Genomic DNA, 11,658 nt, shown 5'->3' on the forward strand with positions numbered 1-11,658 from the left:
ATTTCATATTAGAGGTACTGGGCTTCCACCTCGTACTGAAATATTTTAATTCAAAGGATAAACCAAGAGGCTTGAAGAAAAGAATGGACCAGATGAAAGCCTCTCTAAATACCATACAAGTCCAAATGAGCAAAGGAGTTATCAACAGTGAAATTTCTTTATTTTTCAAGTTCAATACTAACTTCTTTCTACTTCTAAAACTTCCTATACTTCTTCGATCTAATCCTACATTTTCAACAAATAATCAACTCCTCAGTTCTACATGTAAACTACTGTTCTATACTAACCTATATAATCCTAAAAGCCTAATCTCAAATTTGAAATAAAAATCCAGAGGTCACTGGTTTTTATGGCTGAAGCAGATGTGTGGTGCCAGGACTCCACTTATTGCTTGTCAAATTCAGATATTCGGCTCTGAATATGGGACAGCTTTTTGTGGAGGTACTGGCACCTGCTCTTCATTTCAGAGTAGCTGGGGCTACCCTGTGAAGGAGAAAGCAAAAGAAAATTAGGGCATGCAAACATTTCTGCAGAGTTTAGAATCTGATGTCCTTTGCTTTAAAAAAGCCTTGAGCCACACTCAGCAGTAACCATGGCCCTGCAGGTCTGGTGCCACACATACCTGCTGTAACTGCTGATACTCTGTCAGGATTCGATGAAGCAGCATCTTCAAAGAGAAAAAAAAAAAGAAGAAGAAGGTTTCACTCCAACCATAAAATGCAAACCTATGCAAAACACTAAAAGAGCCCTCAGTTTGACTGTAGAGATTTTCTTCCCTGTGAGCCACCACTCTTCTGGGAGCTTGGCAAAAACCAATCCCCAGCTCCAGCATCCCCCAAGATCTGCAATTAAGCCTCTCAATAGGGAACAGAAGGAGCACATGCTCCAAGACTCTGCTTGGGACACACCTCACCTTACTCTTTGTTCACAGACAGCTCAAACAGGGTGTTTTGGGCAGGGTCTCACAAAAATCAGACCCAGCCCAAGCAGTGTCTGAGCACATATGCCAATGCTGCAGTTTCCCTTTGTCTCACTGAGCAGCTCCAGGGAATCCAAGTCATTGCTGGGATGAAACACACTCCTCACAGTTTTATCTTTCTTTACCTGATAGGCTTCAGACCCTGGAATCAGACTCTTCCATTGCTCATAAAACTGTGTGAAATCTTTGTTGATCTTATCAATCTGAAAATGTAAATTCCTGTATTCCTCATACTCTGCATTGAAGTCATCCTTGTAGTGCTGGCGTTGCTCCAAGGAGACTATGGCAATGTATTTTCTAAAGGAAAAAAATAGATCATTTTTCTGTGAGTGAACTCTAAGAGAACATTCTAATGTGTTCCTATTCCATAAAGCACATGTGTAGTTTTGCACCAACCACGTGGCAAATGTCAAACAGAGACTCCCAAGGTTCGAGTTAGTTGCTCTGGGACTGACTGTTTCTACAGGCAAGTTCTTTGCTTTAAGAGGATGTAGTCAGGTCACTCCAGAAATCTGCCACATTTCTATGACACTTAGTTACTAATAGTTTATATTGTAGAGGTTTCCTTCATTAGCAAGTGAAGCACATTTAGAAAATATTGGCACTTCTTTCAAATATCAAATGACCAACAAAGACCACAACTTCAGGAAGAGAATAAACATTGCTAAGCTATATTATCTTTCTATATAGGAAAAACTTTTAAATATACATTTACTTTTGAGAACCCATCTGAAATACATTTTTGGCAGGAACTGAATTTATGGTTCTGGTTACACAGAGTTGAACTTATGAGCTCCATTGATGTCTGCCTGTCTAACAGCAAAGCAGAGTTCATGATAATATTTGATTCTTCTAGTGGACAGCATTTACAAAACTGAGCCTTGATCAGAGGTGCTTGTAATGCAGCCATTAAAAACAAACTCTGTATAAGTCTGAAAGTGCAACTACAAAACGCAAACCACATCAGCTCCTAACGAGGGTAAAACTCATTAATGCCTGAAGCCTCTGATGGGTGAAAAATTTTCTTCATTCCCTTCTCATTCAAATAAAAATGAGTGAGGTTTACCAAGCTCGTGATACAAATCCAAGAAGAAGTGTCAATGAGAATAATAGACACCACTTCCCAACACTGACACACCAATGCTTCTGCTCCTCCTGGCCTGCACACCAGCTTCTTTTGAATGACAAAAACTCCCTCACACGGGAAAAAATCCTTGTAAACACCCTGAGATTAATTGCTACAAGCATTAAAACATTAACAAGTTGAAATTCAGTACCAGGACAGAGAGCAGCTTGTGCCAGGGATGCATCCCAGGCCAGATGCACCTGACTGCTGTGCTGGTGTGTTCTGAAATCCACAGATGTCTTTCAACATCTGGGGAGGTACTAGAGAAGAAATAGCCTGGACTTCTGGGTTCTGCCCAGTGACATTTCCTGGCAAGAGTCCTTGCACAGGCCTCACTCAGCTGCTCCCCTGCAGGACCACCTTGCCCTCAGCCTTCCCACGGAGCATCCCTGGCTGTATCCAATGTGACCCAGGGCCCTGCAGTGCCTGCTCCAAAGGGCACAGCTGCCCCAGAGCCCCAGGGCTGCAGGAGGCCTGGGTGCCCTTGCCAACATCACTGCTCTGACAGCAGCTGGCAGCCATTCCAGTGTTTGATACCACACACACACAGTTCTGCCTCCCCTCCTGCACTGCAAATACAAGGGGGGGATGCAGCACCACTGCTGCAGCTGACCCTGAGCAACTGCACTGCAGGAAGGGAGGGCCAGCCCAGCCTGAACCCACCTCGGTGTTCATTTCAGCTCTTAGCTATGCAGGGCCAGCAAAACCTTCTCAACATCATCCTTTCAAAACTGGGAAGAGCTTCACAGGGCACCCACTGCGAGTGGCAAGGCTCAACTGCTCTTTCACTCACCTCAAGTAGTCTGCTTGGGTGTTTGTGGCAGAGCATGTGGAGACAATGGAAGTTTGTTTTCCTTCTCCTGCAGAAAAGCAGAATTTTTGACACTCTTCATCAGGAGATCTTTCAAAAGCCAAAAAATACCCACTGGATGGTCTTGTAAAAGTCCTTCAGAGCTTTGTTCTCACAGTAAATTACTCTGAAAAAAGCTCCAAAAATCAATAATGGGGCACACAGAATTTTCTCTCCAGTGGCCAGTTCTGGGCTGTAGAAAGAAGGCATGGCCACTTTTCTCTACTGCACTACCATGGTGTAAAGCCCAGCTCAGCTTTTCTGTTTTGAATGCATGAGGTGGCATCTCTACAGCCATTCCAGTCATGCAGCAGCAGATGCAGTTTCACAAAAGACAACAGCTTGAGATAGACAGAGGGGGAGAGAGAGTGATGAACATGGAGGTTCTAAAAAGAAATAGAGAAAAAAGCTGGAGTTCTTCTCATGCCATGTTTTTATGGCCACTTCCTTGTCCATTCCAGAGGCCCAAAGTTCCCATGAAACAAAGTTTGGATGAAAATTTTCTGCACTCTTGTCAGCAGGAGAGTCACAGTATGTTCAATACAACCTGTAAGAAGAGCTTTGCTGTGAGCATTTCATTTCCAAAAGTGCATTTGCTCTCATGGCTCAGTCAGCACAAAAGCTGCAGCCTAAGCCCCAACTTGAAACACAGTCCAGATTTTTCCTTCACCAGCTGCTCTGAATTTTGTGGCTCCTGAAGAACAATGCTCACGTGTTTTTAGACTCAAGCAAGAATCTTTTTCTTGCTGTAGAGACTGTGTGTAAGGAAAAGACACTTGCATCCCTTCCAGCCCGAGATCTAAGAGCAGCTGTGACAATCTGTACCTGTGGGTACTCAAATCTTGGGCAGTATAAAGGTGGTACCTCCAGAGCCACTTGGGGACCCCCACCACTGACAAGACCAAGGGTGAAGATGGACTGGCTGTACCACAGAGAATCCATGTGGTGGTGATGTTTTCATACCTAATGTTTCTCTCTTCTCTACACCCCACCTCTCCTCTCTTATTCCTTTCTATCTCTCTGGGTTGCATTTACTGTTAATAACATCTGTACAATTGAAAAGGATCTCACTTGTTGCCTAATTCAGGCAGAGGCTGTCTGAATAACCAAATCTTTACACCACAGTTCTCCAGGGAGGAGTTAGGAAAAGCAGCATATTAATACCTTCATCGAAATCCAAAGGATGTGACTGCTTCAGCCTTCCCAATTCATTTTTCTCTCCGTTTGAATTGGAGATCTCCATCTGCTCCATGGCAGGCTCTGGGACTCTAGAACTCTGGAACTTGTTGTTCTGGTGCACCTCATGGGTGCAGGGGGAAATGGAGCCAACCCTTGGAGACATGTTCTGATTACAAAGGGCTGTGGAAGGCAGCACCCAGGAGGAAGAGAGACCTCCAGCTGCTGGCTGGACGTGACTGGTGAACTGCTGGTGACCAATTCGCCTCTTCTTGCTCAGCACAGGACTGGTGAAGTCAGAAGCCAGAGGCCGTTTCTGCATCAATAACAAAATAATTAATTCATTAATCTATCATCAGGATCAGGATTTGCTCCCATTTGTAAAATAGCAGCATTTCTGAAGTGCCAATGGTTAAAAACAAATTTTCCTTAAATAAAAAGATCATTCATGCTCTATGTCATTCCTACTTTCTCATCAAGACTTCAAGTTTGTAGCTAAAAGGCTTTGGTAGAAAGACACTCCCTTCAGCAGCTCTATCTAAGGCTTCCCCAAAATGGGGAGGTCCAGTTGTTTTTTTCTAGCTCCCAATTCATGCTTGTACACAGCTCTTGCTGTCACACATACACATGATTTACTAAAGAGTCTGTTTTAGCTGTCTCCCTGTTAAAGACAAGATCAGTGCATCACTGACACAACCCAGGAGTACAGGGTGTTGTGGTTGGTTGTGAATTCTCATCAGGATGATGAAAAAAGACATCAGTCACATGTCAGGATAATCTTGTGCTTTTAGGTGCAGTTGCCTTCACTCCAGCAGCCACTCCACTCTTTAAACTCAAAAGCTGATGGCTGAAATATTCTTTACTTTACACAAGAGACTTTCACAAGTGGTGACTTATGAGCTCTTCCATTTTCTTCAGTTCACTTCCATCTCTCAGCTCCTCCCAAGGACCTTCTCAAAGGTGCTGGCTCACATGGCACAGCACACGGGCACAAGCTCCTCACTCCCACAGCAAAATCCAGGACTGAGGATTGAGTAGAACAGGACAGCCATGCTGTTCCCAGGCAGGGCAAAGGAGGAGAGAAATTAAGGCAGAGAAGGGAGTGAGGGAATATCACACTTCTCTAGATCCTGTGCTGGTCCTGTCACATGGATAGTGTAGATCTGGAGTAAACAATGAGAATGAAAGCAAGAGAGAGGGAAAAGGAAGCCAGAGGGCCCCATCTGCCCCACCCTTTTATGTACAGCAGCCTCTTATGTACAGTAGTCTTTTGTCCCAGTTTTGTCATGCATGCAGAGCCAGCCCTTTGAGTCCTTCTGCAGGGAATGAGTTGAGAGTGGGGACTGAGCTCAAGTCTCCAGGCAGAGCAGAAAGTTGGCTCAGGACAGTGCTGCTGCACCCCTGCAGGATCCTCTCTTCTGATCACAACCTTCCTGCCAAAGCAGTCAGAATGCCTGAGGCACAACATGCTTTGGCCTGGTCACATCACAGCTTTTACACCATCAGCAGAGGGCCAAACCTTAATACACAATAGAGAATGTTAAAAATGCACCAAATACCTGAGCAGGTCTTGCTGGAGCATGTGTCTCAGAAGGTCCTGGAGATGGTGCTTGCCTGGTGCTGGTGGGGTTCTGAGATGGAGTTGATTTGCTGTGAGGGTGGTGAAACATTTCATGTTCCAAGGCCTCAATATCAACAGTCATAGTTCTTTTGTTTCAGGTTATACAGACATTCAGTGTCAGGAGCCAAGGAAACAGCATGAAGCTGATTTGAGGGAGCTTTAGGCTGGATATCAGGAAAACATTCTTGCCCCAGAGAGCGCCCAAGCTCTGGAACAGGCTCTCGTGGCCCCTGGTCACTGTAGCAGGAGCTCAAGAAGCATTTGGACAACAGTCTTGGGCACAGGGTGTGATTCTTGTGGTGTCCTGTGCAGGGCCAGGGAGTTGGACTGCAGGACCCTGATGGGTTGCTGCTGACTCAGCATATTCTAACAAGTGAGGCTTCATCTCCCAGGGTGTTTGTTCTGAAGAGTCTCTTCTCCTTCCTCTAAAGACTGAACTTACCTAGCAAGTATCACCTTCAACTTCTCCCTATCCATTTCAGTGTAGCCAGGCCAATCAGTCTGAAGGGTCTGAAACAGATGTTCCTTCAGACTGAAGGAATTATCCTTTAGATTCAGGTTGGCTACCTACAGGCAGACATTTCAGAAAACAAACCTTTATTATGGTTGCTAAATGCAAACTACAGAAATCCAGCTAGTTCTGAACACCTCTTTGTGTTCACCCAACTGGAACTGAACAATATCCTTTGACACAGAGAGGATTTATTCCTCTATCACATGAGTTTTAAGCTGAATCAAAGTATCACTGATTGGAAACAAGTGAGTATTCATATTTCATAAGTGTTCCTTTCAAAACAACATTTAGTGCCACAATGTGTAAGCAGAGCTGGTCAGGCCCAGTGTCCCTCCCTCTTCATGTGGCAGAGCCAGGGTTCATTCCTGCAGAGTCCTTCTATGAGAAAGTCGTGCTCTTGTCTTGTTCTATTCCTTTGACAGTAAATGAGGTTCATATCTTTCTCAAGACAAATACAAAATCTACTCAAAAAGGTAAAATGAGGTAGTAAAACCTCAAGACCACTGATATGAAGTGTGCTGGTTTAGACTTCATCACCTGACACTGCTGAGAGTTCCTGCTGAGATGGAGACAGGAAAATCTCCATCAATTTGACTGCTATAACACATTAAATAACTCAACAACACACCACCATCATCTCTCAAAATCTGCCCTTTTTCTTTCTTTGAAAACATAATAAACACTGATATTGCTCTGGTGGTCTCTGTTGATGTCTGTCTCTCATTATAAAAAATGCAAAGTAACAAATATACCCAGAATCAAGAATTCATGTCTTAAAACCAGAACTAAGATTGTGTTGGAAAGGGAAGCAAGTATGTGAATCCATTTAAGAAGCAACTCTGTGCATCCAAAACTGTGTCCATCTGAATTATCCCCCCGGACGTTGCTCATAGCAAAAGAGGAAATATTCTGATGATCTATGAATGTTTGCATAATTCAACAACAGCCATGTTGAACAGGAAATATTTTAAAAGGAAAGTTTCTTATTTAAACAGTGGAGGAACAAGTAAAAATTAAGGATAAAAGAACAACGTGGCGGAAGAAAATTGCTGGAGCCAAACTGCACAATCTCACCTGCTGGAGGATCTTGCCAAGGGTTCCCTTGTCCTTTTGCATGACTCCATCTCTCTGCAAGCGGGCAAGTAACTCTGGCTTCTTGTACGTCCTCAGAGCAAGCAAATGAATCACCCTGTCCCTGTAGGGTCGGCGATAAACAGCAGTGCAAGGACTCTCTTCACTCTCTGCTGGCTTCATGGCTGTTTTCTTCTTCTCAGGTGCACAATGTGAAATGTTTGGTTGGGCTCTTATGATGTCTACTTGTTTTCCAAAGGAAACGAAAACAGAAAAAGAAATGTCATAAGGGGAGTTTGGGAGAAGGCAAGCAAGTTGATTTAAAATTATGATGGAATTCTTTGAGACAGAGCTGAACTTGCATATCCTTGTGGATCACTGTGAGGTCAGAATATTCTCTGATTCTGTAACAAAGCCCAATCCCTGACTGGCACTACGTGGAGCATGTTGCAAGGGCACCCTCTACCCTACCAGCAACCAGACCTGTCTCACCTGAGTTCCTCTGTGCCAGGCCAAAGCAAAATTTGCCAGCCCCAGTTCCACAATTGTCTCACTACTGCCACTCTTCAATACCAATTGCTCAATGTGAAGTATTCCCTTAGGATCTATGCAAACTCTCACCAAGAATCACAGAAATCATCATTCACATGTGAAACAGCACATCCCTAATGAGAAATTTGTGGGTTTAATTTTGTCTCTCCAAAAAGACACAACACTGTCACCTTAAAATGCTCTGCACTAAGCTAAGGCAGAGCAAGAGCTGCACTTTCAGTGAGTGACCATCACTGAGCCTCCAATGCAGCCAAGAGTTCAAGGAGAAAGCCATCCTTTCCCAATTGCTGGAATTTATAGGCAAGGGCTTCCCTTGAAATCCAATGCCTGAGTACAACTGAATTGGCCAGAGCTCAGCTGACAAACCAGGTGAGAGTGGTTCCCAAAAAGATCACAAGGTTTGGGCAGCACTCCAGGCTGGGATTTATCTGGTACTAAGGAAGCACATGCTGGAGTGAGCTCCAAGAAGAATTTCAACTGCAAAAGCTGAATTTTGACTCGAACAGGCACCAAAACCCTTTGTGTTTTCCTCAGCTCTAGATGCAATTGTTTGCATAGGTGTGAAATGGAAACAGTTTACCTCAGGTTACTCAGATGTAACAAAATTTGGATTGTGTCCTGAACTCATTATTTAGTCTAGAATGTGCCACCTTGGAGCTCAAACATCGCTACAATGTCTACTGGCATAAGCATACTTTTTAACAAAAACAACCTACTGCCATCCAACTGCTTCATTCTGAAAACAAAATTGGCTGGCAGGGAAGCTAAAAAGGTATTCATCTGAAATTTGCCTGAACTTTTAATGCAATTGAAGTATTCACTTGCAAAGATCGCAAAAGAAATATTCAACAGTCTTCTAGAAATCCCTCAATTTTTTGCTTGTGAGAATGTCACTTGTGACTTGTGCTTGTGAGAGTGTCATTTGCACGAAGTGCTGCCTCAGCACAATTCCACTAATGTTTCTGTTTCAGTCATCAGCAGTGGCAGAGCTTAGGACAGGGACTGGGCATGAAGGGGAACTGGGAGTCACCTGAACTTTGCATCCTTTTATGTCAGCTTCATGAATGAGTTTGCTCTAAGAGCATCCGTGCATTTATAAAAGAATGGGAACAAATCACGTAAGGTGCCAAACACATCAACTTGGATTATTATGCAGCTTCTCATTGCTTGTTTAGCCTACATTTTCTCCTGGTTACTGAATTTAAATAACTTTGCAATTAATTGTTTAATTAATCATAGGCAGTGTGTTCATCTTAACCATTGTAATTTTCTGCCTTACAAAGTAAGTAGCTAGGTGTCTTTTGGCAATCTATTGTCAGAGTTGGATTGTTAGATCCCCAAAGTTTTTCATTTTTCTAAACTAACCCTGATAACATTCGATAAACAAAGCCTGAAGGCTTCAAAATCTGGATACCTTGAATCTAAACTTCAAGCCCTCCAAGAACACATTGGAATGGCCAGAACATAAAGAAGAAACTAATAAAGACATTTCAGCCTCACAGGTCAAAAGAACTTTTGTGGGGAAAAAAACTAAAAACAGACTGAAAAAAAGGGACTAATTTGCATGAGAAGGGAGAAATCAACATCCAATACAAGAGAGAACAATAAGTAGTAAATGAGGAGTGTGTATCATTTAGAACCAATGGACAGGAATTTCTATGTTTACTGAAAATATATCAGTAAGTGTAAATGCTTAGAAAGTGGCATGTATGTGGCTGGAGCTCTCCCCTATGCACCAGAGCTGGCAATAAAATAATGTCTACTTCCAATACTAAAAAAATAACTGCTCCTGGGTTTCATTTATCCTTACATTCTTGGTGACCCTGGTCTAAATATGGAACAATGAGGAGTGCACTCATTTTGAGCAAGAGCCATTCCCAGAGCATGAATTGAGTGGTGTCAGAGCAGGGGGAATCTCCCCCTTGCACTGGCAGCTCCTCAGTGTCATCCCTGGGAGTCGCTTCCCCCGGGGCTGCCTCAAAGGGGCCGTGGGGCACCAGTGGGGCCCAGCCCTGCCCAGCTGGTCCCGCAGGGTCAGCAGCACCTGGCACCAGCACCATGGCCAAGCCCTGACCCAGAGCCGACCCCAGAGCCCGGCACAGCCCCTCAGCTGCTGGTGCTGCCCCTCTGGGTCCCCCTGAGGGGCATGGCAGCGGCCGTGGGGGCTCTGCGGGATGCAGTGCGGGCTGGGCCCTGCGGAGCACAGTGGATCGTGCCCAGGCCCGCAGCTCCGCCATCCCGCCCTGCCTCGGCTGATCCGCTGCCACACACACACTGATCCTGCAGCAACATCTGCAACATGGGCAATATGTGCTAGGAAAATATGTGTTCTTTGTTGTTTGGCCTTTCTGGCTTTCAAGGCTCATTAACAGAAACAGACATTTTCTCCATGAAACAAGAAGCAGCCAACAAGCTCCAAGTGATGGCCTGGCCTTGGAAAGGCAGGTTACTTGTTGGCTGAATTGCCTTATTCATGTGTGGGGCTTGATAGGCTTCAGTGGCCTCAGACCTAGGGGAGGTTAGCAAGGCTTGGGAAGGTGAATGCACCTTGAATGGTGGACACAAAGAATTCAGAATTGCACAAGGACATTTGGCAGAACCCTTAAGACAAGACCCAAATGAATAAAGCCAATGCAGCAACTGTGTTGAATCAGCTCTGTTGGGTAAAATGTCATTCCAGCAGGGGCAGACCATGGCCACCCACTCAAGAAATTTTTCTCTAAGTAGAAGAGAGAGACTGAGCATGCAGAGTAATTAGCATGAGAAGAAAGAAGATCTGTACCCAACAGCAGACAGAATGCTGATTATGAAGAGAATACCGTAACCTACAGTCAATGAACGTGAATAGCTTTGCTGGCTAAAACATATAAATACTGAAACATTCTGGTGTTTCTGGTGCTGACTTTGTGAATTGATCACTGAGCCCCCCCTTTCTGCACAGAACTGTAAATATTTACCTCCACTCAGGTGTGGATCAGCCTCTTGAGCAGCAGGTGTGAGCTCCAACCAGTGTGGAGCAGCACTCGCTAAAGGCTCTGACACCTCCGCTCTCGCTGCAGCCGCGGAAGGGTCTGACCGGTCCTGCCTGTGCTGGTGACAATGGCCACGTGTCCTTGGAAACGGGGAGTTCCATGTTCCAGGCTGGGTGGGATGTCACTGAGGAGCCGCACGGGACACACCCAGGACAGATGGAATTCCCAATGGGCACACCTGGGCATGCCCTGCCCTGTCCCATGACTGACTCAGCTCATTTCCAATGCAGGAAGGGGCACTCCGGCAACCCCAGTTGCTGCAGCTGTGCAAACCAGGGCTAATTAAGTGTTTCTGCACAAAAGTGCTGTACTTGGCTGCCTCCAAGGGGAAGGTGCAGCTTAACACCTCTCACTAGGGCAGCAAGGTGCAGCCCTCCCAGCACTGGTCGATCCTGTGAATTTATGCAAAGCAGCCCAAGCTTCCCTACAGCAAACACAAAATAGCCTGGGAAGTTCTCCTGAGTCACAAAGCAGGAGAAATTCCCCTGGTGGGTCGATCCTGCTGTTGGCTGGTCAGTCTGTGACATTCTTATGATTGAGAAACATTAAAACATAAAAGAACACACTTTTGAGTCAATAATAATAGAGGAGGTAATATCAATTCTGGCCTCTAACTAGAATACTCCAGGGGCAGATATGGAAAAATGACCATACCACATAGGGTGAAAGTGCTTTTATAAGTCTGGAAAATTAGCATGATTGACAAGAATTCCCAAGGAGAAGCACAATAATGAGGA

The 11,658-nt window shown here is 44.8% G+C and overlaps 1 long non-coding RNA gene across 3 annotated transcripts; it reads right to left on the bottom strand.

Moving 5' to 3' along the window:
- Positions 1 to 321: 321 nt before the first annotated feature.
- On the bottom strand, positions 322 to 10,951 carry LOC306816620. Of its 3 annotated transcripts, none has more exons than XR_013777735.1 (4): positions 10,847 to 10,951; positions 7,341 to 7,582; positions 5,691 to 5,781; positions 322 to 483 (listed from the first exon to the last, which is right to left on the bottom strand). It is a non-coding gene; the product is annotated as an uncharacterized lncRNA (long non-coding RNA). The 3 variants fall into 3 exon arrangements; XR_013777736.1 differs by lacking the exon at positions 322 to 483 and adding an exon at positions 4,219 to 4,447; XR_013777737.1 differs by lacking the exon at positions 322 to 483 and adding an exon at positions 4,219 to 4,447 and having other exon boundaries at positions 7,341 to 7,579; positions 10,847 to 10,939.
- Positions 10,952 to 11,658: the final 707 nt, after the last annotated feature.

The sequence above is a fragment of the Erithacus rubecula genome (genome assembly GCF_903797595.1).
Source record: "Erithacus rubecula genome assembly, contig: scaffold_746_arrow_ctg1, whole genome shotgun sequence".
Lineage (NCBI taxonomy): Eukaryota > Metazoa > Chordata > Aves > Passeriformes > Muscicapidae > Erithacus > Erithacus rubecula.